This window comes from Hipposideros armiger, unplaced genomic scaffold, assembly GCF_001890085.2.
Source record: "Hipposideros armiger isolate ML-2016 unplaced genomic scaffold, ASM189008v1 scaffold_651, whole genome shotgun sequence".
Classification (NCBI taxonomy): domain Eukaryota; kingdom Metazoa; phylum Chordata; class Mammalia; order Chiroptera; family Hipposideridae; genus Hipposideros; species Hipposideros armiger.
Genome location: NW_017732001.1, coordinates 70,171 through 95,810, shown reverse-complemented (window position 1 = coordinate 95,810; position 25,640 = coordinate 70,171). Strand labels below are relative to the sequence as shown.

The 25,640-nt window shown below is 41.5% G+C and overlaps 1 protein-coding gene across 1 annotated transcript in view; it reads right to left on the bottom strand.

Annotated features, from left to right (window-relative positions):
* DOCK10 (dedicator of cytokinesis 10) overlaps positions 1–25,640 on the bottom strand; it is a 253,505-nt gene that overhangs the window by 197,292 nt on the left and 30,573 nt on the right. The gene's annotated exons all lie outside the window — the stretch shown is intronic.

Genomic DNA, 25,640 nt, shown 5'->3' with positions numbered 1-25,640 from the left:
CAAAAGGATGAAAAACAGTTAACACATGGACATACAGTCCAACATTTTCTTATGAAAAATTTCAAACATGCAGCAAAGTTGCAAGAAAGGGATTGGGTTCTGAGCTCTAAATTTTGCACAGTAAATTAAGCTGAGGTGGGATAGGTGAGGGAGGAGATAGAAATCAACCCAAAGAGACTAGGCCCTTTTTTCCTCCACATTTAGTATACATGTAGATAAATAAGGCATATTTAAAAGGGGAGTACTAAACTCTTCACAGGTGTCTGCTGTTTTCATCTGCAGTATTAATATGATGAGTCATTAATCTGGCCTTCAAGCATCTAACGTGCACGGCCTTACTAATCAATAACTTTTGGAGACTTCTTTGCTGTCATTGCCTCCTTCCCCTAGCTGGGTCTCATTTCACTATTCTCTAAGATATTTAGCAAATGTAAAATGCTAGAAGCAAGATTTTTAACTTATTGTCACAGATGAGGAAATACTGTCACTATCATTTGTTAGACTAAATTATCCAGAGAAGTGTTGGGGACTACATTTCATTCTAGGTTATTAAATGAAATACATATTTGTGCATATATACACATATACACAGTATAAAAAAACATAGATATATGTTGTTATTTCATATATATGTTCATTCATTCAGCACTTATGAAATCTTAAATCCATGTACAGTGGAAAACTTTCTTACTTCAAAGCAGATATGGCCATGTCACGTAGACACAAAGTAGCCATATTTACTTGGCACAGACTTGACATTCAGAATTGGTTATAAGCTCAGCCTCTGGAGCTCGCCTGACTAAATTCAAATTCGGGCTTTGCCGCTTACTAGATATGAGTCTCTGAGCAAGTCCCTTAACTTCTCTGTACCTCAGTTTTCCCAACTGGAAAATGGGCATGACCAGAGTGAGGTGGCAATGAAGCAATATGTGTAAGTATTAATTAGAACTGTGCCTGGCACATAGTAAGTGCTAGGGAAGGGATTGCTTTAGTATTAGTGTCATTATCATTATCATTGTTCATTCAGCACCTACTACATGCTGGGTACTGGGCATATTGGGAACCAAGTAAATACAGTCCAAGCTCTTACGGAGAGGGGGAGACATCACTGAGAAGTGAAATCCATCACAAGGTAATGTTCACCTGTGTGTTAGGAAGGAGAGCCACAGGCTGCAGTGACAAGGACTGAGGTTCAGGGCTGTGGCCATGCTTCTCAGGGGAGGCTTCTCCCAGGCAGCACCATGTTGAAGCTGAGCCTGGAGGCTGAGTGGGAAACCAAGCCTCTGGTACGGCCCTTAGCAGAGACAGCCTCGGTTTGATTCCCTGGATGGTTATTATGGGCCAGAGGCTGGAAAGAACATGGGCTTTCAAAGGTGAATTGAAACCAGAAAAAATATTTGGCACGTGGCAGGATGGGTGAGATAACCCTGGAAAATCCCCTTTAAGAGCTGGTATATCCCTCTTAGGAAAATTTATGATGTTTCCTTGGACGATAGTTTCAGAATACAGCTAGCCCTCTTAGCAGACTGTGTCAGGTGATAATTTAACTTGGATTTTGATGGGAATTTAAAATATATTTAAATGTAATGAATTTGATGATAAGGCAACGTTAAGAATACATGTCGTGTTTACTGTGTGTTCACAGGCAGAAATGACGCGTCTATCTAAATTGGCTCTAAAGCACAGAGGTGGAATATGGAAATGTGACCAGCTCCCTCTGTAACTCCTTGATGCCACATCTGTTCTTATGTGATAGGAGATGTAGGTTAACATCAAAATGTCCCCAGATAAGTGGCTACTTTGGGTCCAACAAGAATAAAGCCATCGCCCTCCGATGCCAAATGAGCCTGGACATGGCTCTCCAGCTCAGAGAAGAAGGCTGCTTGCTCACGAATCCACTGGAGGCTGACAGCCTGGACACGTCACTGCTGCACAGAGAACCAGCCACCTGCCTTTCAGGGTTAGTGAATGAACTTGGGGGTGACAATCACAATCTTAGTTGCACCTTCCTTTACCACTCACGTGATGCAAAGAGCCTAGACCAAGGTGAAGAGTAGAAACCTCCATCTGCCTAGTTAAACTGTAGCACAGCCTTTACATGGGAACTCAGTGATTTGTGGAATGAATGAATGAATCAATAGGTAATAAAAATCAACTCCTCTCCTCTTCCTTTTCTTCCTTGTCCTCCTCATCACGATTGGACATCATCAAGGTCTAAATCCTGTTGGTCTTCTTTGTAAATTTTCCAGAGGCTCAGAAATTGTTCCCAAGTGAAAGTGACCCCAAAGGAGGAGACACCCCCCCTTGGTTAAAGGCAGCTCGAGGTTTAACCACAACTTGAGTAAAACCAGGTCATGGATTTGGCTATTTTCCAGGGCAGGGATTAGTGAGAATCGCGTTCCTTAGCTAAATATCTCCAGATGGGTAAGTCCCCTTCGGTATAAACTCAATTAAATGGCTAGGCGAGAGTTAATCAGTGCTTTCTTAGCTAAAACATGGAAAACACAGCCCAGTGAAATGATTCTCCCTGAGGCCCAGATGCCCTTTATCAACTTGCAGTTCTCCCTCTCCTGGCGCTACTTCTGCTCAAGAACTTGGGGATGAAGTCTATTTTGATAGTAACCCGTGGCCTCCTTTCCCACCACTGTGATTTGTAGGGTTCTCTTCTTTCAGCTTCTCGCTCTTCATTTTCACTGAATTAGAGTGGCCTCCTCTTCACAGGCACCTTTCCCACTTGCTGAGATTTATTGAGCTGTACAATGAATTCACTTTGGAAACCAGCACACTGGGCTTTCATTTTAAAAATCCAGGTGCTGCTGTCAAACCCTTTTCTTCATTTCCCTACCTTCAGCACTGGTGCAGCTCAGAAGCAGATCACTCTTTGCTACACTTAGAAAATCCTCCTCCCTTTCTCTGTAGGGCAGCTTCCGCATCAGCAGCTTCCTGCAGAGTGCATGGATAATTTAAATGTTCCATTAATATCATACCTTACATCTCACAAACATCTGTGTTTGACTGAACTCTTCTCAGGTCAGAATAAATCTTTCTCATTCTTAATTGAAGGAGTGTAGTGTAGCAGTTAAGGAAAGACTCGGGAAGCTGATCGCCAAGATTAAATCCCATTTGATGCACTTACTATCTTTGTGACTTTAAGCACTTTTGCTAAGCCTCAGTTTCCATATCTGTTGAATGGGTGGGCACTCATGAGGATCTAATATCCTTGTCAGTTGATGGCACAATTCCAGACACATGATAGATACTCCATACATGTTTGTTTGTTAGTTATTACTAGAAAAGAATAGGTCTAAGGGGTTTCAGACATTGTTTGCTTTCCCCCCACCCACTTCACAAGTGTTTTGTTGTGGTGCCGGTGCTGGTGGTGGTATTGGTGGTGGTGGTGGTGGTACTGTTTTGCTTTTGTTTTTTATTTCATGACTCTTCCCTGTTCAGGGACACACAATGTTCCCTGGGTGATAGAGGAATGGAGCTACTGGGCATGCCTCCTCTGTGCTTTGAGGTCAGCTCCCAGGGTAATGTGAGACAAGTTCCAAAACCCCTTCCCAGTCCATTTCCATGAGTAAACAAAGTTGAAATCACATTATAATACCTTGTTTACCCGGAGGTCACTCGTTTTGCAACCTCAGGTTTTCTGATGACAGCCAAGACCTGGGAAGCAACAGAAACAACTTCTGCAGAGCCAGACGGAGACAGGACCCGATTCATTAATTTATGAAGCCTATGGGAGCGGCTTGGACAGGAGACTCTCATCCTTTCACCGTTTATAGCCACCTTGTGCAAGATTCTAAAGAGCTTGCTGGACTAAGCTTGCGACGGCTTTTGGCCAGAAGCAATATATTCTGACCTGTGCTGGCCCAGCGGGAATAGGGAGCAGTCAGTGAGATAGAAGTACTGATACCTGTCTAACTTCTTCAGAGGGTTGTGGGGGGCTCAGCCATTAAGCCAGCCCAACAAGACTCAGCCACTAGCTGCGCTTTGGGCTGTGCACCTGGGGCAGGAATAAGGCTACTTTATTCTAGTGCGGCTCCTAGGAGGTGATTCAGGACAGCGAATATGAACTTTGGAGTTGAAGAGACCTGAGTTTGAATTCTCTTAGCCTTCTTTTCCTCAACTGTACGATGAAACTAAGATGACCTCTTTTGCAAAGTTACTACAACAGAAGACTCTGTGTATACCACATGGACAGAAGGGGTAGGTTCATTCTTTTACCACTATTATTAATACAACTATTATGTTTATGATCTTTTTCTAAGTAAGTAATCTTTCTAAGTAATCTTTTCCTTAGATTGTTATTCTAAGTAAGTGTCCAAAGGGGTAAGTACCACTCCTGCAAGTCAAGGCTCAAGGCTAATACAGTCACATGGAAATGACAGTTCAGACAAGGAAAAAGCCTGGGTATTAGAATGAAAGGGCAGGATCAAGGGTGACGTGAGGCAGGAAGGGTTGCTGGGTCCTCTTCACCAGCCCATGTGTCCAGCCCCGCTGGTCAGACGAACTTAAAGGTGCAAACCCCCACAAAAAGGAAGGGACAGATGATAGAGTCTGAAAAGAACAAATAGAAGAAATCAACATCCATGGTATCTGGGACTAACCCACGCTAGGGACCCAAAACACCATCAAGGACATCAAGTACAGTGTTGCAGCCCAGTACAATAATGATAGGTCATGACAATGACACTGATGCCTCAGGAAAAGTCAAACTATGTCCAGTGGCCATAGTTTCAGAAGAAAGAGAAAACTGAGAAATATTCTAAATAAATGTCCATTAACGACTACTTTTCATTTTTAAAAGTTTATGGTAAATGGGGCACATGATGTTATCTTCAAAAGGTAGCTATGTAAAAAATATTCTCAGCTGAGGCTAGACAAATGAGCTATTAACTGTACATTCAGTACTTGTTCTATTTTATTTTCTATGTTGATTTCCCCCTCTTTAAATTGTGGCAGGAATTAGCCACCCACCTCCTAAACATTCCAGGTTAAATCTACCTTACAATAATCACGAATTGTTTTCCAAACATGAAAAGGACAGTCTTTTAAGTAATTTACAAAGGTGCTTTCCAAATCAATTTGAAAGATGAAAAGAATGGTGTCAACCTGAATGAATCTCAACTTTACATTCTTTGCCAGGACTCAGGGGAGTAGCTCAACATATCATTTGAGGGTTGGTGTAAAGCACCAGGCTCTGGCTTTTGAAAGGAAAGGAGAGCAAAGCAAGGCATAAATCCAGCAGGAGTAGGAGGGGCAGGGCTCTGTTCAAAAGATTAACTTGGTAAGATAATGTTTAGCTTCTCTTTAAGCCTTACACTATAGGATGTGGATTCTTCAAGTTCGTGTTCCTATTATCTCCAGTTTCTGCTATTGACAGATGGAGCCAGTGCCCTTCTGCAAGGGGACTTGTGCAACCTGCATTCCAGCATGATGTGGGGGGAACGCAGTGGGTTGGGGCTCTGACACTAATATGACTTCAGACAAGTCTTTTCACCTCTTCTCTCTCTCTCTCTCGAATCTAAGTTCGCTGGTCTATAAAATTAGAACAGATGATCTCAGGTTCCCTCTAGGTCAAGGATCCAGTGGCTGGATCTAACCACAAGGTTCAGAAGACCAGTGACTGATGTCTGGGCTTTGAGTTGGTGGGGAAGATAGGAAAAGTTGTCGCTGCATTCCCCCTACCAATATATTTTATAGGTTCTGGCGAACATCACAAGCAGTGCTGAAGAAGAGGTAGAAGCATGCTAAAGAGTTAGGAGGAACTGGAAGGAATTGGAAATGAGGTGTTGGAAGGAGGTTCAACCAAACCCATTTCCTTGTCTTGGAGATCAAGTCATTGCTAAGTCAGAAGCTGGTAGGATGTTATCCTACCTGCTTCCTGCCCTGATCCAGCCTAATAGCCAGAATAATCACCCCAATGAGCTTGGATGTGTATAGTGCGTGTGTGTGTGTGGAGAATAATTTTCCTTCCACTCTTCTAAGTTCTTAGGACTAGTCTAATAATCAAATTGACATGAGACAGATTAACAGGGGAAAAATAGCCAAATTTATTACGCATGTACATACGGGGAATCTGTAAGAATACGGGACCAGACGACAAATCTAGCAGTTAGGGTTTATGTGCCATCTTGAACTAAGGAGAAGGGGGTAGGGGTTATGGCTTGGGACTTCATAGGGGAGGAAGGCAATTCACGTGGAGATGGAAAAATCCAATATTTGGTAAATAAATGTTTGTTGGCTCATCTTTAACAATGAAACCAGAAAAGACTTTGATCAAATGGGCCTTCCTCTCTGTCTGTCACACCTAGTTCATACTAAATTAGCATCGTCTATGATGTTAGCGCCCTTCCTGGAGCAGGTCTTCTATCTAAATTCCTTTAGGCAGTTAGGGAGAGGTCAAAGGCTTTTTCCTAAGTCTTTTGTTCCTTAAAAATAACCTGTTTAATCAATATCCTAAAGCAGCATATTTTGGAGTGGCAAGCTCTGCCCCCCCCCCACAGCAATGCCCTATGGGGCAGAAGCAGGTTGACGGATGACAACAAGACTCAGCTGGTTTCTCTTTGGAGGTGTGATCATTTTGCTGTGCCACAGACCTGCGTTTGTCATGACCGGGATTTGTGACCCTCGGCATATATCCTTTTGAGCTTTGTTTCCATTTCCATAAAATGGAGATGATAATAGTCTATTCCTACCTTATATGATGATGAGGAGTACATGAGATAGTCCAAAGGAAGCCCTGAACACCATGCCTGGGACACAGGAAGGACCCGATAAATAGAGAGGCCCTATTGTTTATGAATTCAACTCAGGAAGCCCCATGGTTGACAACCACACACCAAGTGAGTCAATGGTGCCTTTGCACTGCTGGTGGCATTAGCAGTAATGGCAACATAGAAAACCTCCTCTAGTAGGTGAAATCTCTGGACTCTCAGCATTTTAGAGCAGAAGGCTGCACAACAGAGTCAGGATGCTCATGTTTACCCTTTAGGCAAAGGACTGTCATCCTGCTTTCTATTCAAGAACAGAAAGGAGAATGGGAGAAAGATTCCCATTTCATGACAGAGGGAAACTGAATTTTGATTATAGAAAGTAGCCCCCTCCCTACCATTCATCCATTCTGATGCCTCAGCCAACAAGGACTCAAAAGCCCTGCCCTGCACTGAGGGGACAGACTACAAATGCCCCACCTAGCCTCGTGGGCATCTTCCAACGGGCCAAGACTACACATTCCTTATCGGAGCACAAAGCAGGAAGCAGCCCAGCTTGGAATGCCCAGTTACCAGAGGGCAAAACTGACTCCAAAGGAAGAGTGTTCCCAGGACTTGGATTATGTGGCGCTGAGATCCCAGCCACCACACTGCTATTCCTTCTACTTTCAAAAGCCCTTAAACTTGGCCATACATGAATGTTCCCAAATGTGACTGCATGTACCTTTAGGTCTTTAGAAATACATGTGTGATCAGAAGATGATTCCATTACATTCCTCAGCAAGAATGCAAAATATCTTAATGCAAGCTTAATGAAGGTCTAATCCTCACCCAACAGAGGGATGAAGAGAAGACATTTCCCATGATCACACTTTGGTTTTTAAAGCACAGTCTATCACTACACATCTAGGAATCAAGATGCTGATATTTCAGCTCACTTTTAATTCATTTAGTATATAACATTTATTTTTAAAAGAATAGCCTGCCAATTTATGTCACAACTACTTTTGTAGGAGCTAATGGTGACATAAGCTTGATAAGCACGTTTAACCAGAGGCAATACATGTGTTGGGTAAGGAGGACTCTGCAAAACTTCAACTTGGTTTTGAAAGTCAGGTTAACAATCTTCAGCAAGTCACTTACCTCTTCTCGGGTGACCCATCTCAGAGAATTGCTGTGAGAATGAAATGAGGTAATACATGTAAAGGCACACAGGTGTTAAGCCAACAGGTATTTTGGAACACTGGCACAAGGTGAGGTCACCTAGTGCTGACGCACAGCCATGGTTTCAGATTTCTACTATTTCCATTTCAAGATGGAAATTTCTACCTATTTCCATCTTGGACAAGATGGTCTGTGATCACGAGGGAATGTTGGCATGCTACCTTTAGTTAAGAGAGGAAATGAGCATGGGTGCATGGGTGATGAAAGCATGGTTACCTGTGTGAATCTCAGTAAATTCGTTGTTTTCAGGATATGGAAAGTGACCATTGCTGCATTTTATCTTTTTTTTTTTTTTAGAAAAAGTTGCATCAGCTTGAAAGATTTTAAATATGTATTGCTCACATTCTTAGCCATAAACTTGCCTCAGCATGAAAAGGACACTATTTTCCAAATTCAATTTTTGCAGAACACAAGTCTGTTTACATTAGGTGAATGTGTGCGTGGCATAGTTGTTCTTAGGCATGTTAGCCAGTTATCTAATTGATACCATTTGCTTCATTGGAATCAATTGTGGGGTAATTTGAATCAACTGGTAAATTGTCCAAAATAAATGGCTAAGCCATTCATTGGCCTCGTGATTTCTCCCTCAATAAAATTCTTACACCGATCTTTTGTACCAAGCTGCTCACATCTTCCAGCTCTAAAATTAAATTTCTCTGAAGTCTCCTACCCATTCAAGCAAGCACCTCATCTCTCTCCTTTCCCTTACAGCCATGTGGGGCCAAGGGTCACTCTACACATGGTGTCGCCAACCAGGCACAGGGGGTTCTGGCAGCCACTGGGGGGAGGCTGGCCGGTGTGACATGAAATATCCAAACTGAATAAGCAGTGGAAGAGAATCCTAAAATGCCAGGCTTCCATGCAGACATGAAGGGGACTAGTAAACAGGAATTCAGGCACAGTGGTTCACAGAGTGTCACCATGTGAGGTGACAACTGTGTCCAAGTCCTGGTTCAGCCATTTATCAGCTATGTGAGAATGGGTAAGGGACTTAATTTCTCAGTGTGTTATCTGGAGCTGAGGAAATACATGTCGTAACAGTTAGGACCATGTAACTGACCCTTTAAACCAGAAGTCTCTGAAAGTGGGTGCTGCTGGTAATTACGCTGAGACAATGGCTATGCACAGAAAAACTGATGCATGCTCACCTGGGTAACAATTTCTAACTCTTATGGTTGCTGTAAAAATCAGAGAAGGTCATCCATGTGAAATCACTTAGCCTTACGTTTAGGATAATCGAGTTAATAACTTAGCGGCATGAGCAGGGCTAAACAGTCAAGGGGTTCCAACGGAACCGCACACTAAGAAGCATCGAGCAGCATTCGAACTTGGCTCTGCATAGACGTCAGTGGCCTTACAAAAATATTAAATTTCAGGGCAGGAGGGAATGTGAGCCCCGGACTTTGGGGGGGGGCGGTACTGAGGTGGGTTTCCAGCATGGATGGGGTGCAGCAGGCAGAAGTAGAATGGGGTCAGGCTGCAGTCCTGGAGAGAAGCTGGAGGGAGGGCTAGGGATTGGATCTGAAGCTCCACTAGCCATGCTGACTTCAGATTAGGGGCAGGAGAAGGAAAGGCGAGGAGAGTTTCACCTCGGTGTTCGAATGGCCTTGCAAGAGCTTGCTTTGCTCTGCACTTGGGATCCCCAAATCCCATCTCTCAATTCAAAATCCACTCCAACCTCCATCCAAAAGCCTACTGCCAAATTCCTATCTAGACCTTCTGCTCCCGGTCAAATTCAGCATTCTCTTTGGGCCTTGTTTCTGAATCTGCTCTGCCTTGCAACTGTCCTATAGCTTTTAATAGGTACACCATTTTCTCCTCAGGCATTGGGGTAATTTTTGCTGCCTGCCTTTTCACTGCCATCCATGTTCAAGGGCGACAAGCACAGCTCACGTGCCCCCGCTGTTGAAGGACAGGAGGACAAGTGTCAGAGAGCAACCTGTGCTGGGGATGAATATGTGAAACCCAGTGCTTGATGCCCTAGCTGGCTAATCTCAGGAATAGTGAGCACAAGCACTGAGGTCCAGAGCTTCTAGCAAGCCAAGGAGGACCAGAGTCCAATCCGGAGAGCCATTAGCAACCATGCAAAGTAGCCCAAAGCCACAGAGTGGGGTTTAGATCTGAAGACATATTCCCAGAAGGAAGACGGGTATCCAGAGGAGACCAAAGGACCCAAGGGGACTGCAGGATGAGCAGGATGTGGGTTTGTAGTTGTGGGGATATAGACAACATCCTGTGAAACAAACACATGTTGCTCCAGCGGTCTCTCATCTGTGTTTTGCCCAATGCAGATTCCAAAAGCCGTGAGGTTCTATAGTCTCGGATCCGCTAGTGACTGTGAGCACATCCTCAGGTTTCGGTGCCTAGTGCCACCACCCTGGTGAGAGTTCTTAGCACTTTCAGTCTCATTCCAAGAGCCAGACAAAGACGACTTGAAAAATGGCAATCTATTTCCAATTTCCAGTTAGAGTTCTGTCAGTTATAGATTTTTCTTTCCATATATTTTCTTAACATTTTGCCTCTTTTACTGCTGTCTGTGAGTCAGCAATGAGAAGATGAATAAGAATGAATGAATAAGTAGCAAACAAATTTACAAAAATGAATCAGAAGCATCTGGTTTTTCTTGGCTTGGCCCCTTAGTGTTATTTGTATTACTGTTCTTTTCAAATATTTACTTATGTCCTCCCTACATTCTCCTTAGTGTCACAGGCAAGGATGTTTTCCTGCTTCAGATCATCTCTCTGCTCTCATCTCTTCCAAGGTCTTATTCCATCCATCATCCCCTCCTTTTTACCGGCTCCTCCCCCTCACCAGCATAAAAGCTTCACCCACATATTCAATAAACAAACAAAAATAAAACCCCTTTCAACCCTGAAATGTCTATGGCTGCAGCACCGTCTCACCTTCCCTCACAGGAAAACAACCAGAAAGATTTACCTAAAGACCCTGTTTCTTTCCTTTTTCTTCTCCCATTGATCCATAACCCAGGGCAATGGACTACTAGCACTCACTTCATTGAACCCCCTCCATCAAAAGGTCACCCATCAGCCCTGAAACATGATTTTTATATGGAAAAAAAAAGATGGCTGAAGTCCTTTGATGTACTTTATTCTCTTACAAAAGTGTTGCTCTTGAAATTTCATTCATAATATGAAATTTCTTGTTAACCCATTTTTCAGGTTGCTTCAGCAGGTTATCCCAGGGGATGAGGTTTGGCTTAATGAGGTGTTAATACGTTAACTTTTCTTCCTCCTTCCCTTCCTTCCTTCATAGAGAGGAAAAGGGGTGGGGGGCAGGAAGGAAGGAGGGAAGGAAGGAAGGAAGGAAGGAAGGAAGGAAGGAAGGAAGGAAGTAAAGGGAGGTGAGAAAGAGGGAGAAAGGGAGGTGGTGTTGCATTATAGCCGATTCCGTTACCACCCCCCTGCATTAGCCTCTGACCCATTAGTCGAGAGAGTGTCTCAGAAAACTGAGGCCGGATGGAATGATATTTGTAAAGCTCTCTCGGGGAGTGTCTCAGGTGACTGGGACCTATTGGAATGATAATAGTTATCTCCCCTGGAGGACACAGTAACAAAGTGTCTTGGGGCTATGTGGCGGAAGTGTGAAGGCACAGGATGTGCTGGAACAGAAAGGGAATGCTAATGGAAAAGGTCTTAAGGCACACATAAGTCACACGGTTACAAATTGATTGACAGCAGTGAAGCAGTTTCACTTCTTTTCAAACTACTCAATAAAAGCCATGCGCTGACCCGATTCGGGGCTCACTCAGTCTTCTCTGGCTGAGTCCCTTGGTCTCGCTCTTAATCTTACTTTTGTCTCTTGCTCTTATTCAATCTGCGTCGCCCCTTAAGAGAAACCTTTGCCCTTGCCACGCTAGACGTGACAAGGCGGGAAAGAAGGGAAGAGAAGGGAAGAAGTTGTCTACATTAATAACTATTTCTCCATTTAAAGAATATTTACTGAAAGCTAGTCCATACCAGGCACTATCCCAGGCCCTGGGGACAGAGCAGTGAACATGAAGAAAAGAGCTCTAGCCACTTGGGACTGACCACCTGGTGTATATCTTCAAATAAAATATGATTCCTTCTTGAGAAAATATTATTCGTAAACATCATAATGGTGCTTTTTGCTGAAATGAGCATTGTCTAGTTTAATGCCCATCACATCAGATAAGAAAAATTAAGGCCAAGGAAGCAACTTCTCCCAGTTCTCCAACCTGATAGCTGCAACCTGACACGCAACTGTAAATATTACAACTTATTTTATAGCATGCCAAGTGTTTAGAAAAGCTCAGTGATGGAATGAAAGCTTTATTGTGTATGATGTAACTGGTTCCCACTGATCATTCTTTAAAATGCATCCTACTTCATGCCACAAGACACTGAAGCAGTCACTGTTGAATTGGCAAGTGACCTGAAGTTAGAAAATGACCGTATATCAAAGGCTAAGAGAACATGACTTTTCATTTCATACACCTTGTAGGCAAAAGTACAGCTGGCCCCAAGGAACAGATTCATGATGAGTTTTCCGAAGCCACAAAAGGTATGTCTTATCATTTATAAAAAAAGCACTAAGATCACTCGTTTGTCTCTCTCTCTCTCTCTCTCTCTCTCTCTCTCTCTCTCTCTCTCTCTCTCTCTCACACACACACACACACACACACACACACACAGTTACTAGCTTTACACCTCATGCTTCAGCCTCATTACTGCAGTTTCTAGTGGTTTGTGTGGCTGGTTTCTAAAAATATACGGAAAAAAATCATGACCTCTGAGAACTCTTAGGGTCCGGAAATACGTACAAATGGTCTCCGACTTACAACAATTCAACTTATATTTTTTGACCTCACAATGGTGCGAAAGCTATACACATTCAGTAGAAACTGTACTTAGAATTTTGATCTTTTCCTGGGCTAGTAATATATGGTACAATACTCTCTTGTGATGCTGGGCCTCTCCCCGGCAGCCATGCGATCACAGGGGTAAACAACCAAGAGTCTGCAGTGTGTTCACTGTGTTAGAGGACCCTGCCCAAATGTAGGCTCACATAAGTCTTCTGAGCACATTGAGGATAGGTGAGGCGAAGCTATGCTGTTCAGTAGGGAAGGTGTATTAAGTGCTTTTCGACTCACAATAGTTTCCACTTTCGACAGGTTTATGGGGACGTGACCCCACTGTAAGTCGAGGGGTATCTGTACTCTCTTTATTACAATCATTAATGGGATTGTACTTTCCATGTAGAAAACCCAAAGGTGAGGGCTTTACAGGGAAAGAAACAACTCATTCTTTTTCCTCTCTCTTCTGCTTTCTTTTTCTTTATTGTGATAAGAACGTGTACATGAGAGCTACTCTGTTAAGAGGTGTTTAAGTGCATAATACAGTGTTGTTAGCTACAGGCACAGCGTTGTACAGCGGATTAGAACTTCATCATCTTGTGCAACTGAAACTTTATACCCGCTGATGAGCCACTCCTCCATTTCCCCTCCTCCAGCCTACTTTTCAGACAAATAGACTTTATTTTTTAGAGCACCCAGCCCACTTTTGAACTGTATTGTTTTCAGCGCTTCCACAGCTCATGAAAAGTAACAGTGCTAATCCATTAGGAGCCCCCCAGAATTTTAACACACTCATGACGTCATGAGAGTGACATTGACAATAGTAGGGCAGGATGAAAAGACTGAGAATGGTGAGTCCATGAACCAGCCGTCGCTTCTGTGTCTTTCCTTTAGAGACAGGCTTCCCAAAACTGTGTTCTAGCTCTTACTAGAAAGAAAAATCAATCACCAGAAACTATTGCATTAATTTGGCATCGAAAGGAGCTAATCTGCTCAAGTGGTTCAGTGCTGTTTTGTGCCAAGCATGGGCAGCTGAGAATTATTATGAGCAGTGGTATTTTATCAGTATTTTCAAGTTATTAGCCTCAAAGTTATTGGTTAGCTAATAATGGTAGAAGTAATGGTAGTAGTGTTGGCCATCTTTCAGGGCATGTGTGTCTATCAACAAATATATAGGGGACAATAGTAGGTGCCAGAGACTTTGGTAAGCCATCAGTGGGGCTCACCAGAGGTACGCAACAGTACCCAACAGAGCTTCTACAACAGAGTTTAATTCAAAGTACTGTGGAAGGACAGTTAATTCAGCCAGGGAACTTAGATATGGTTTCTTGGAGTCTTAGATATTTGAGCTGTGCCATGAAGAATGAATAAATAACACTTGGGGAGTAAAGCGTGATAAGTGTTTCAAACCTAAAAGTCTATCCATGTCCCTGCTGAAGGCATCCTACTTTTGGAGGCAGAGATGCCGCTTCTCTACTGGGCCCTAAAGCCTCCCAATACAAGCACCGCCCCCTGGTGTCCACTGTGAGAAGAGGCCTCGAGTTCAGACTTGCATACTTTCCCCCATATTGCTCTATAAGAATGACCAAACTGCTGTCCCCCATATCATTTCATTGTAGAATCATTTCTCCAGGTTTCAGTTCCCAAATGGCATGATGGTGAATAAAAGCAGGCACAGACCAAGAACGCAATAACAGTAATAATGATAACAACACAAGGCTTTCTCACTGAGTTTTCACAGGGCTAAGCCTGCTTCTGCTGCTTCTTAGGGCCCTTTACAGACAGATAGGAAAGTGAATTACTTTCACTTATTTCTTTGGGGTTAATGGCTAAGATTTAGTTAACTGATTAGCAATCTTTACCTGATGAGTATGCTAAGATACAGAAAGTATTTGGTGACTACTTATCACAATGTGACAATGGCCAGACCACGCCTCAAGGAGCTGGTCATATGTTCGGGCAGACGGGCCTATCCATCTATACACACATAAGGAGAGAAGCCTGTAGACGGCGTCTCATTACCCACACATCCTAGAAACGGTCTGGGATGTTGTTCGATGCTCAGTACACACTGAAGAATTGGTATGAACCGTGTCAGTGTGGCCTCCCCTGGGGTGGACAGGTAAGAATCGATGAATGACCAAGGGAAAAAAAGAGAAAGTGCCAAATGCTATCTTTATTTAAGAATGGGAAGGAATTTCAGAAGGTTACAGTTTGGAGTTAGAGTTTGGGGTAAACCTCTTCAAAGAGAGTTTGAGCTCCGTGATGATAGGAAGTGAGCCTTTGTTTTACCATTCCAGCAGAAGGTGGATCTTAAGAGCAAAATTACCTCTGGCACAGCAGCTTTCTCATTAAGGATCAGAGAAAAGGCCCACAATCCTGAAATTATCCTTTACTGATTTCATATTTAATCAAATGCACCTTATGTTCAAAAAAGGCATATCCAAAGCCCAGAGATACTCTCTCCATTTATTTTAGTTTCAATGAAGGGTTTTATCTAATAATAGTCTTTGTTCCAAATTTTACCGAGTAGGTTTGTTGGTATTTCATTATCATCCTTGATCCCTAATGGCCTTCCTTGTCTGCTAGAACTACAAGAAATATTATCTTTTTAAAGTTCTATAATATGCATTTATTCTGACAAAATAAAGCAAAGGACTCCCAAGGCACTTTGGGGAGAGGAGCCATGTTTTCTCACATGAAATATTAAAAGGCAACTGGAGTCTTATATCTGCTCCTCAGGTCTAATCATAACAGAACTCACTGCTAAGTTCAGTCAGGTCCACTAAAAGTGACTATAAAAACAAAACCAAGGAGCTACTTAATAATCATAGAAGTGATGGTAACTAACATTTCTTGAGCATGTCCTAGTGCTCCGCAATTTCTCATTTAATCAGTGATATGATATGATTATCTCTTGGAGTGAGTTGAACGGCAGCCCTCACAACGATATGTCTACATCCTAATTCTTTGGAGTTGGTAAACGTGGCCTTACTTGGGAACCGGGTCTTTGCAGGTGTAATGAAGCTAGGAATTTTAAGATGAAATCATTTTGGATTATCTGGTGGGTCCTAAATCCAATGACAAGTGTCCTTATGAAAGACAGAAGAAGGGAAGACACAGAGAGAAGAGGGGAGGGTGATGTGAAGATAGATTAGAGATTGGAGCAATGCAGCCACGAGCCAAGAGATATCTGGAGCCACCAGAAACTGAAAGAGGGAGGAAGGACTCACCCCTGGAATCTTCAGAGGGAATGCAGATCTGGTCGCTACTTGATTTTTAAGACTTCTGGCACACGAAAGAATACATTTCTGTTGTTGTAAGCCACCCGGTTTGTGGTTATTTGTTATGGTAGCCCAAGGAAATGAAGACATCCTGATTTTAAAGTTGAGGAACGTGAAGCTCAGAGACGTTCAATCATTTCCTGGGGCCACACAGCTAGCATTAATATATGGGGCAGCCATGTTCAAACTCGTCATTCTGACTCAAGAACCTGTGCTCTAAGCATAAAGCCACAGGCCTGGCTTAACAGTCTAGAGGGCATTCATTTTCTTATTAAAAAAAAAAAAAAAGAAAGAAACAAGAATGTCAAGAGTGTGCTGATGCAGGACTTCAGAGCAGCCCCTTCCAGCAGCTTCCTGCTTCCAGAATCAATTGTTTGCATTAAAAGGCCATTAGGGTCTGTCCATCAGCAATTTAATCCATGTGTGGCCCGGCTGCCCTGCTCAGGGATAAGGTAGTTCTATACCTGACCCCCAAAGGAGCAGCCCTGGCCTTGCTTGATTTCTCTAATCACATGTATGATCATCTTTATTCACGCTGGGCAATAATACAATGGAGAATGAACATTAAATTAAATCTATAAAGAGCCTGAAATCAATCAAGCCCTTCGTGAAACTAATTTTAGAAAAGAGGTCATTAGATATATTAGAGTCAATTTAGAAGTGAATTGAGAAATGGGGCCTCATGTCCTCTTTAGAAATAACCTTTTGTCATGAGATAGAATTTTTATTACCTTACATCAGAGGAGTACAGCTGCCACACACACACACACACACACACACACACACACACACACACACACACACCATGAACTACCAGTTTCTTGTAGTCAAAATAGTGATTTTCTGCTCAAAGGGGAGCAGACCACCACTGCTATGTCCCACATGTGGAGAACAGCCAACAGCATTGAATTGTCTGTAGGCCACCAGGTAAGCTCTCAGTGACACAAGAACACGGTTTTAAGAATTGGTGTATTCAAAGGAGGAATTCATCTTTAAACCACGTGAAGTTTTAGAAGTTCCAACTGGACCATTACTAGAGCATTGTTGATTGAATGTTAGTTACTCTCATGCTGCCGTTTTGATTTTTGCCAAATTATTATAGTACCTGCTAAGTATACACTTAACCAAATTCTTTGAATCAACAACTTAGGTTTTTCCATAAAATTTTATTTTAAATGAAAACTGTATACCTTGACCATAAACAGAATACAGTGTCACTTGCCAAAGACAGAATAGCTGAAGGCAATATTAAAATATAAGGACAAATTTGAACATTACTATTCAATTCTAGCTTGATAGAGTTGCCTCCCAAAGTTTAAGCTTAAACCCGCTCTCTCTTTGTAAGGAGGAGAACAACTAATGTTAGACAGGTTAAGGACAAACTAACAATGAAGTGAGACTTTATCCTTAGTGTAATCAAGAATATCAAGAGAATTAAAAAGAAAATATCTTCTCACATTATGACTCAATATTATTTAAAGCTGCGTGTGAAATCATCTAAAACAGTGGTTCTCAACCTGTGGGTTGCGACCCCTTTGGGGGTCGAATGACCCTTTCACAAGGGTCACCTAAGACCATCGGAAAACAAAAAGATATTTACATTACGATTCATAACAGTAGCAAAATTACTGTTATAGAGTAGCAACGAAAATAATTTTATGGTTGGGGGTCACCACAACATGAGGTACTGTATTAAGGGGTCGCGGCATTAGGAAGGTTGAGAACCGCTGACTAAAATAACCTTGAATATGATCACCAGTGTACATTTAACACTTTGGGGAAGAGTACCAATATTTGGGGGGGAGGGGTAGGTAAAGGGATTTTCTAAAAGATACCAAATACAATATATGTATACAAGTAAAACCTTGGATTGCGAGTAATGTGGTTTGCGAGTGCTCTGCAAGATGAGCAAACACTTTTAATATATTTTAACATGGTAAACGAGTGATGTATTGCAATACAAGTAGTTTGTTTCCAGAACGAATTATGCTCACAAACCACGGTATTACTGTACTTTAAATATTTGATTAACTTGAGATCCATTTTCATTTTTCTTCCCACTTTTACTTTGTGAACTGTTTCTGTACCTTCCATTTATGGCAATCTCAGTTTGAGTGGCATGGGTTACTATATAATCCCCTAATGGTTTTTCTAACTGCAATCTTTCTCTCCTTTAGGTTCAGTGTACCAATTCACTCGTGTCACAACTTTATTTGAAAACCTTCATACTCTTAAATTCATGAAATGATTCAAATGCAGAGTAACCAGAAAGGCTCTTGTTAATCCCACTCATATCTATTAGGTAAGCTAATAGTTTCCTTGCCGTGTCTTAAATACATAAGCATTCTCCCATTTATGGATTTGCTCCTGCCACTTTTTGTATTTAGAGTCCCTCTCAATGCTTCCAGTTAAAATCCCACTCATTTTTCAAAGACCTGCTGATAAAGCACCTTCACTGAGACGCTGTGATCAAAGTGATTTCTCTCATCTCCATTGTCTTCTGTTTCTCTTATTATACCCATCAAACACTGTCTAACATGAGTTATTTGAGTATATTTCTTATGTGTATTCATAGCTTTAATAAGAGAACAAGGAAGGGACAGGCCAGAGGCGACTTAGGGTTGAAAAAACATGTTGATGGATATCAAAATTGACCTCTCATATTGCTACTATCTTCTCAACACCAATGACCTGTGCTTAAAAAGGATAAAGAGAACCTTGAAAAGGAGGGTAATTGAACACCCAATTTTAACAGAGTACTAGCAGCCCTGAGGACTCACACTTGAAGCCCTTGAAATTATATTCTGGTGCACTGAGAGAACTCACTCAACTGCTCTCAGAGGCCCTGAGGATGTATGGGCAGGCCAGCACGCGTGAGATGCACAGATGCATCACAAAATTTACAAAAAGAATCTGAGGTGGATTCTGCAATCCATCATCTCGGTTTATGTTTACTTCCAGCAAATTTCTAGAGTGGACACTAACAGGATGGTGTGTTGGCTCTTAGAAAAGGAAAAGGTGGTTACAAAGTCAGTAAACATCACCTCCATAAAATCAGGTCACGATAATATTGTTTCCTTTGACTTTGGCCTGATTGTATGAATTTTATAAAGGCATTTGACAAGACTTCCAAGATACAGTAAAACCTTGGATTGCGAGTAACATGGTTTGTGAGTGTTCTGCAAGACAAGCAAACGTTTTGAATACATTTTAATGTGGTAAACAAGCATTGTCTTGCAATATGAGTAGTTTGTTTCCAGAACGAATTATGCTTGAAAACGAAGGTATTACTGTATTTTTGTAGACCTCCTGGAAGATGGTTTCTAGCAGTGAGCATCACTGCTCTCTCTAGACTCTGTTAAATTAGACACAGGCATGAAATAAAGGATGTGACCAGGTCATAGAGCCAGTATTATTGTAGATGACATGAAGTTAGAAGCAGAAGCAATTAGTAGATTGACACAACCAGAATTCAAAATGTTCCCACGTGCAAGCTAACTCTAAGAAGGTACACTTTGGTGAAGACCAAAAGATCTCAATTCAATCTTTTAAAAAAACATCATGATGATATAGGGATGTGATTTAACAGTACATTTGTGAAAAAAGATTTAGTTATTAGTATAAACCAACATGTGGTGAAGAATGTAATGTGAAATTGTATCAGCAGAAAAACAGTATTTAGAATAAAGGCAGTGGGAATCCTGCTTTTCTGGCATCAACGAAATGTATTCAGTTTTTGGTGACAAACTAGGAGGGATATAGACAAACCAGGGCTCACTTAGAAGAAAGTAGTAAAGACACTGAAAAACGTGCATAAGAAAGTTCTGAAGAATGATGATTAGCTCTGAAAATATAAGACCATCTCAGCCATGAGAACTGTTATCAAAACTGAAAAATTGTCATGTAAAAAGAATCATGCCTAATCACAAGTGTGGCAAGTGATATGCACCGCATGCTTTGAGAAACTCTATTGCCACCTAACTATTTTAGTAGTGGGGTGAGAAAAATAAAAGTAACTTCCATGTATAGCAAATATAATATGCTCAATATAACCCAAACGAGTAGATTTAAAGTCATTGCTGGAAGTTCAAAATTATTATTTGACTCAATATAATAAAGAATGTTCTAGAAATAAAAGCTGTACCAAAAATGGACTTAGCCATCTTGCCATTCATTCAACAATTATTTCTTGAGTGAAGACTCTTTGTTATTCCTGGTGATAGATCTTGGGTAGTTGACACTTGTTCTTCTGCACCAGTATTAAACCAGTACCTTATGATGATTTTATGAAACTATTCATATTCTAAGAAGATACATAAAACACATTTATTAGCATTTATGGATTTTCAATAATCAGCTGTAACTTTTTTCTCAAAATTTAAGGAATTTTCTGTAGGCTGACCAAAATGTCACTGGGTAACTACCAAAGTTTTCTCAGAATTAGTAGTTAGGAACACAAGTATCACTTCCTCTACCAAACTGTACAGAACTATTGTTATGTGGCCAAGATCACATCACAGCACTAGTGGGATCGTGGAAAACAATCAAGACCAGCTCTCTAATCTGACAAAGAGGAAAACAAAGTGCAAATGGGTAAGCAACTTCTGTAAGTGACATATACAATATGAGAGCACAGATCCACTGCATCTGTCCTTAGTACTCTACCCAGTACTCCACCACCTGTCCATAATATTCCACAGGTCACAGAGATGGACAAGAAATGAAATGCACAACCACAACCATGCCAAATAAACACTATCACTGCCTTACATAAACCATCTCATTTGTTGTAATGCTTAAACAAAGCACATACAGTAAGTAATGCATTTATCGTGTTAAAATGAATTCTCCATGGATGGCAGATGTACTAAAAGATTCCAATGTAATCTAGATGACTTCAGCCTCACATGATATTATGGGGTTAGCCGCCAACATTGCAAAGACCAAGTCTTGAAGTGAGGATATGGCGCCCTCTAGGGAGAACTACTTGAAAAACCATGTCCACAAGTAAGGGGTCACAGGTGACTGAGTTTAAATAGTCTAGTTATTAAAATTTCAGGTCCCTATAGAGTGTTTTCAACTAAAATAAGTATTAGAAACATTACATTTTTAGCTAAGATGTAATATTCTATCTACCAAAAATAAAACACTAATCATTGAATCAAAATATTAAAAATAGCTAATATTAAGCTCTATAAGAATGAAACCCAGCCAGGGAAGCTGTCTGAACAACAAAATACTCTCAGCTGAACTTCTAAGTTAGTAAAAATACTTAGGGAATTTCCTTCTTTGAGATTTCAAAAACAAGAGTGCAAAATATCCACTGTCTCCATTTATTTGCAGCAACTCAATAAGAGATTATTTTTGCAATCATCCTTTCTGTAAAGAAGGACCTGTGTACTCTGCCCCAGTGCATCCCTGCAAATCTCATTTCTGTTGGGTGGCTCTTGGCAAGGTTAACAGAATGTCTGCAGGGAAGAAACATAGATGGAAAAGTGTGAAGTGCCCAAGGACAAAGGCAAACCCTGAAGGTCTTTAAAAAAGAATGGGCAAACTATAGTCAGAATTTGCTTAAAAAGGAAAATGCTCCAACAATAACTAATTCAAACTGGCCACTCAAAAGACCTGCATACGAATTTTCACTTTGACTCAACAGTATACTTGGTTGAGTATACTACCCACACTTAATGATGTGGTCAATTTCCTCAAGCTGCTGTGGATATCATTTCTGAGAGACTGAGAGGGACATTTGTATTTCCCTCTTCCTCTTAGCTGAGGCATTTGATTCCTTTAACATGTGTGGTAGTTTGCTGTCGCTGAGTAACAAGCTACCCCAAAACTCAGTAGCTTGGAAAAAAAAACACAAAAAACAAAAACCATTTTTTTTTATTGCCAAGGAGCCTACGGGCTAGCTGGGCAGTTCTTCCGGTATTGGCTGGGGGTTCACTCATGTGTCTACAGTCAGTCATGGGTCAGCTAAGCAGCTCTGCAAATACCTGAGGTCTTGGAAGGCGCTCCTCTTCTCCTAAGCATCATCTATCTTCCAGCCACTAGTCTAGGCATTTTCTCACGATGAAGGCAGAGGAAACAGAGGCCCTCAAGAGCTTGGTAAGCCTCTGTCTATGTGGTAAGTTTCTTACTGTCTCATGGGCTAAAGAGAATTATAACACCAAACCCAGAGTCAGTGTGGGAAGGTACCCCCAAAAGGCCTGGATAGGAGGCAGTGTGAAGAACTGGGGAGGTTAATGCCATCCATCTATCAGGACAGGGGACAGAATCTTATAGGGTCCAACTAGAAGTCAGGCACACAAAACTAATACCTCAGGCAGAGGTACCAGGAACATGTGCCTGACAGCAGGTTCATGGGAAGAGTTAGATTCTGAGCCAGAGAAGGAGGACCAGGAAAGCAAAGAAACAGAGAGTCAGAGGGTGAAGACAGGAAGGGTATAATGAACTTGACTGCTCATCGGATGGCCCGGTGGGGGGGCTGGTTGAAGCACACATTGCTGGGCCCCTGGCCCAGACCTTCTGGATTGGGAGGTGATGGGCGAGGCCTGCTACCTTGCATTGATAAGTTCCCAGGTAATGAGGAGGCTACTGCGGGGCGGGGGCAAGGGACACACAGTTTGAGAACCAAAGCTGTGGAAAGCCCAGGTGGGGCCCAGAAAGGAGCTCCAGGTACGTATTTGTTCCAAGATCACTATAAGCACTTTACCTTTTGTTTTAATTCAGACAGTTCATACAATTTTCGGTGTCAGCATTTTTAAAGAATGAAATGGAGTTGAGAATATCGATTTAACCTTGAAAAATGGATACAGAAAAGTAAACAGAAGTGTTTTGTACAAGAGATGTTAATTAACCCAGGATTAGAAACAGAGCTTTCATAGTACTACATCCTGAAAAACTTTCTTCCAAAGAGGCAGCTAACTTCCATTAAACAGGCCACCTAAGAAGTGACGCGGCATAGCAAGGGCATACAGACGCCATCATCCTCACTGGTTTAAAGCAAACCAAACGTCAGTAAGGGGGCTGCTATCTTCCCAGCTGACAAGTCAAATACTTTGGAAGAAAACAGTGAAATATTTTAACTTTCAGAAGCAAGCCTGACTGTGACTCATTCTGCCTGACAGCAGGACATGCTTTTTCTGAGTAAAGTTAAGTAATGATGGAAAATATTGATATGATATCTATGATAGCATATGTGTATAGTCCAAGTTCTTTCACAGCAAGCAGGACTTGCCAAAGGATCAGGCTCAAAGAAGATTTCAAGCCGATGAAGATTATTACAGAAATTTAAAAAAAGATTATGTCACAGTAGTTGTCTGAAAGGACCTGGGGTTTTATATGGCAAGTGGAGAAGTCACAGGTAACATTTTCTTTGTTTCAGGGAAGAAAATTATATAAAAGCATCATATTTGCAGCACAAGCAAACCTGCTAGAGGTGTTCACATCAGAAGTCCCAGCTTCTTAAAATTTTTCCCTTTCATTATTAACCAGAGAGGAAAGAAGTTGGAAAATCAAGTTAGTTTAAGGAACAAATGAAAATCAAACTTAAAGGGTGTCCAATATTGAGATCAATGTCGCCAGTCAACAGGAGGATACACAGAGGTATGCAGTTATGACTTCAGTAAAAAAAATAAAATAAAATAAAAATATATATATGTAGCTTTCCTATAGAATAAAATTTTTATGACATAGTTTTTTAATTGAAATGCATTCATTTAGGCCTGATGTTTAAAGAGTAAATAGAACAGAAGATTCTCTGTGCTTTAGCAGAGAAACTCAGATCTAAGTCAGGTCCACAGCTGGGTAGAGTTGAGAAAAAGGAAGACTTTGGGGCTTGCTGGAACATCTGGCTCCCGGAAGGGTGGCCACGCCAATATGCAAAAAAAGCACCTGAAACTTTGGGCTTCGAAACGAAGGTTCAGCTGCTCTCAGCTCCCGTGTGGGCTCAAGTACCCAGAGTCAACATGGCCTGAGCTGCTCTTTGAGACGAGCCCCACTGAGAACAAGCTCAATGCAGATGCGCATCTGAATGAAAACTAGTTCCTGTGCCCGACCTGGGAAAGAAAAATAAACTGCCTCCCAAACTCATTACCGAGGAACAAGGACTTGAACATGGCTTACACGGTATTATTCCTGTCTGTAACAATCCAATATTATACAATCATCTGCTACATAACAATGATTCGGTCCATGATGGACACCATATATGTGTATGACAGTGGTCCCATAAGATTATAATGGAGCTGAAAACTTCTTACTGTCTCGTGACTCAGTAGCCATGGGAAGGTTATAGCAACGCATTACTGTTTTGTGTTCTAAGTCTATGATAGTGATGCTATTGGTTAGAGGTACCTAGGAGCACTCACCTGGGCTCCGGTGAGCTCCCTACAGACAACTTTCCTTCCTGAACCATTGTGACAACTGGACCCACCCTGTGGTTCTTATTAAGATTGCAGAATGCCCTCCAGCTACAACCATTAGGAAACTTTGAAGAAAAAAAGTGTATTACTAACAGGACTTGGAGCATACAAAGTGCTCTGGGGGGCATGCAGTGAGGTCTAGAGCCTAGAGAGACAGAGAGGGCTAGGGCCTGGGGCTCTGCTTTTGAAATTCACCAGACAGGGTGAAAACATCCCCTCTATTTGCATTGTTCTGTACACCTGAAACTAACAATAATAAAAAAATAAAAATATTTAAAGAAATAGAAAAATTAAAAAACAAACAAACAACAAAAAAACATCCCCTCTGATTACACAAAGAAAAACGCGAAGCCCAGACTCCTCCTTGATTTGTCGCAGGTTATACTAAAGCCCGAAGTCTCTCCGACGCTTCTCTGGACCAGACCATAATGCATAGCAACCAGATAGGATTCTTTCACACGAAACAAAGGCTAAAAGTATCCTGAATGATCTCTTTGTTAAAGAGGGAGCTTTGGAAAGCACTTGGAAGCACGCATACCAACTAGGGACAATATGTAAATCGTCCAAAATATACTTCTAGGTTCATTTTATTTCAGTCATAATGTTATACTAAATTCCATCTGCTTCCACTTTATTTTCAAAATAGGAAAGGAGACAAATCCCAAATCCTTTAATCTACTTGTGCGAGAACATCTGTTTTCTCAGTTTCATACTCAAGCTTTCAAAAAACTACAGTGCCAAGAAAAGTTGGCTTTTCCATCAGATAGTCAGAAAAGAGGTATGAACGATAAAACTAATACATACAGCTCTTAGAATTGACAAGGCACTTCAGTATACAAAGCATTTATCTCATTTGATGCTCACAATTAATAATAAAAATACTGGTGATGATGATAGTTAATAAGTATGAACATTGACTGTATGACAGATATGTTGAAAGTTACTTGCTTTTGAAAAAGTTTAATCTTTACAAAAACTCTGTGAGGCAGGTCTGATTATTGTCTCCATTTTTACAGAAGAGAAAATGGAAGCTAAGAAAGGTTCTGTTAGTTGCCTTCAGTTCAACCATCAGCTCCCCAGGACCATTAGCAACAGCATAGAATTGAGAGAGAAAATCCAGCACAGGCTGCAAGGAGTGTGTGTGTGTGTGTGTGTG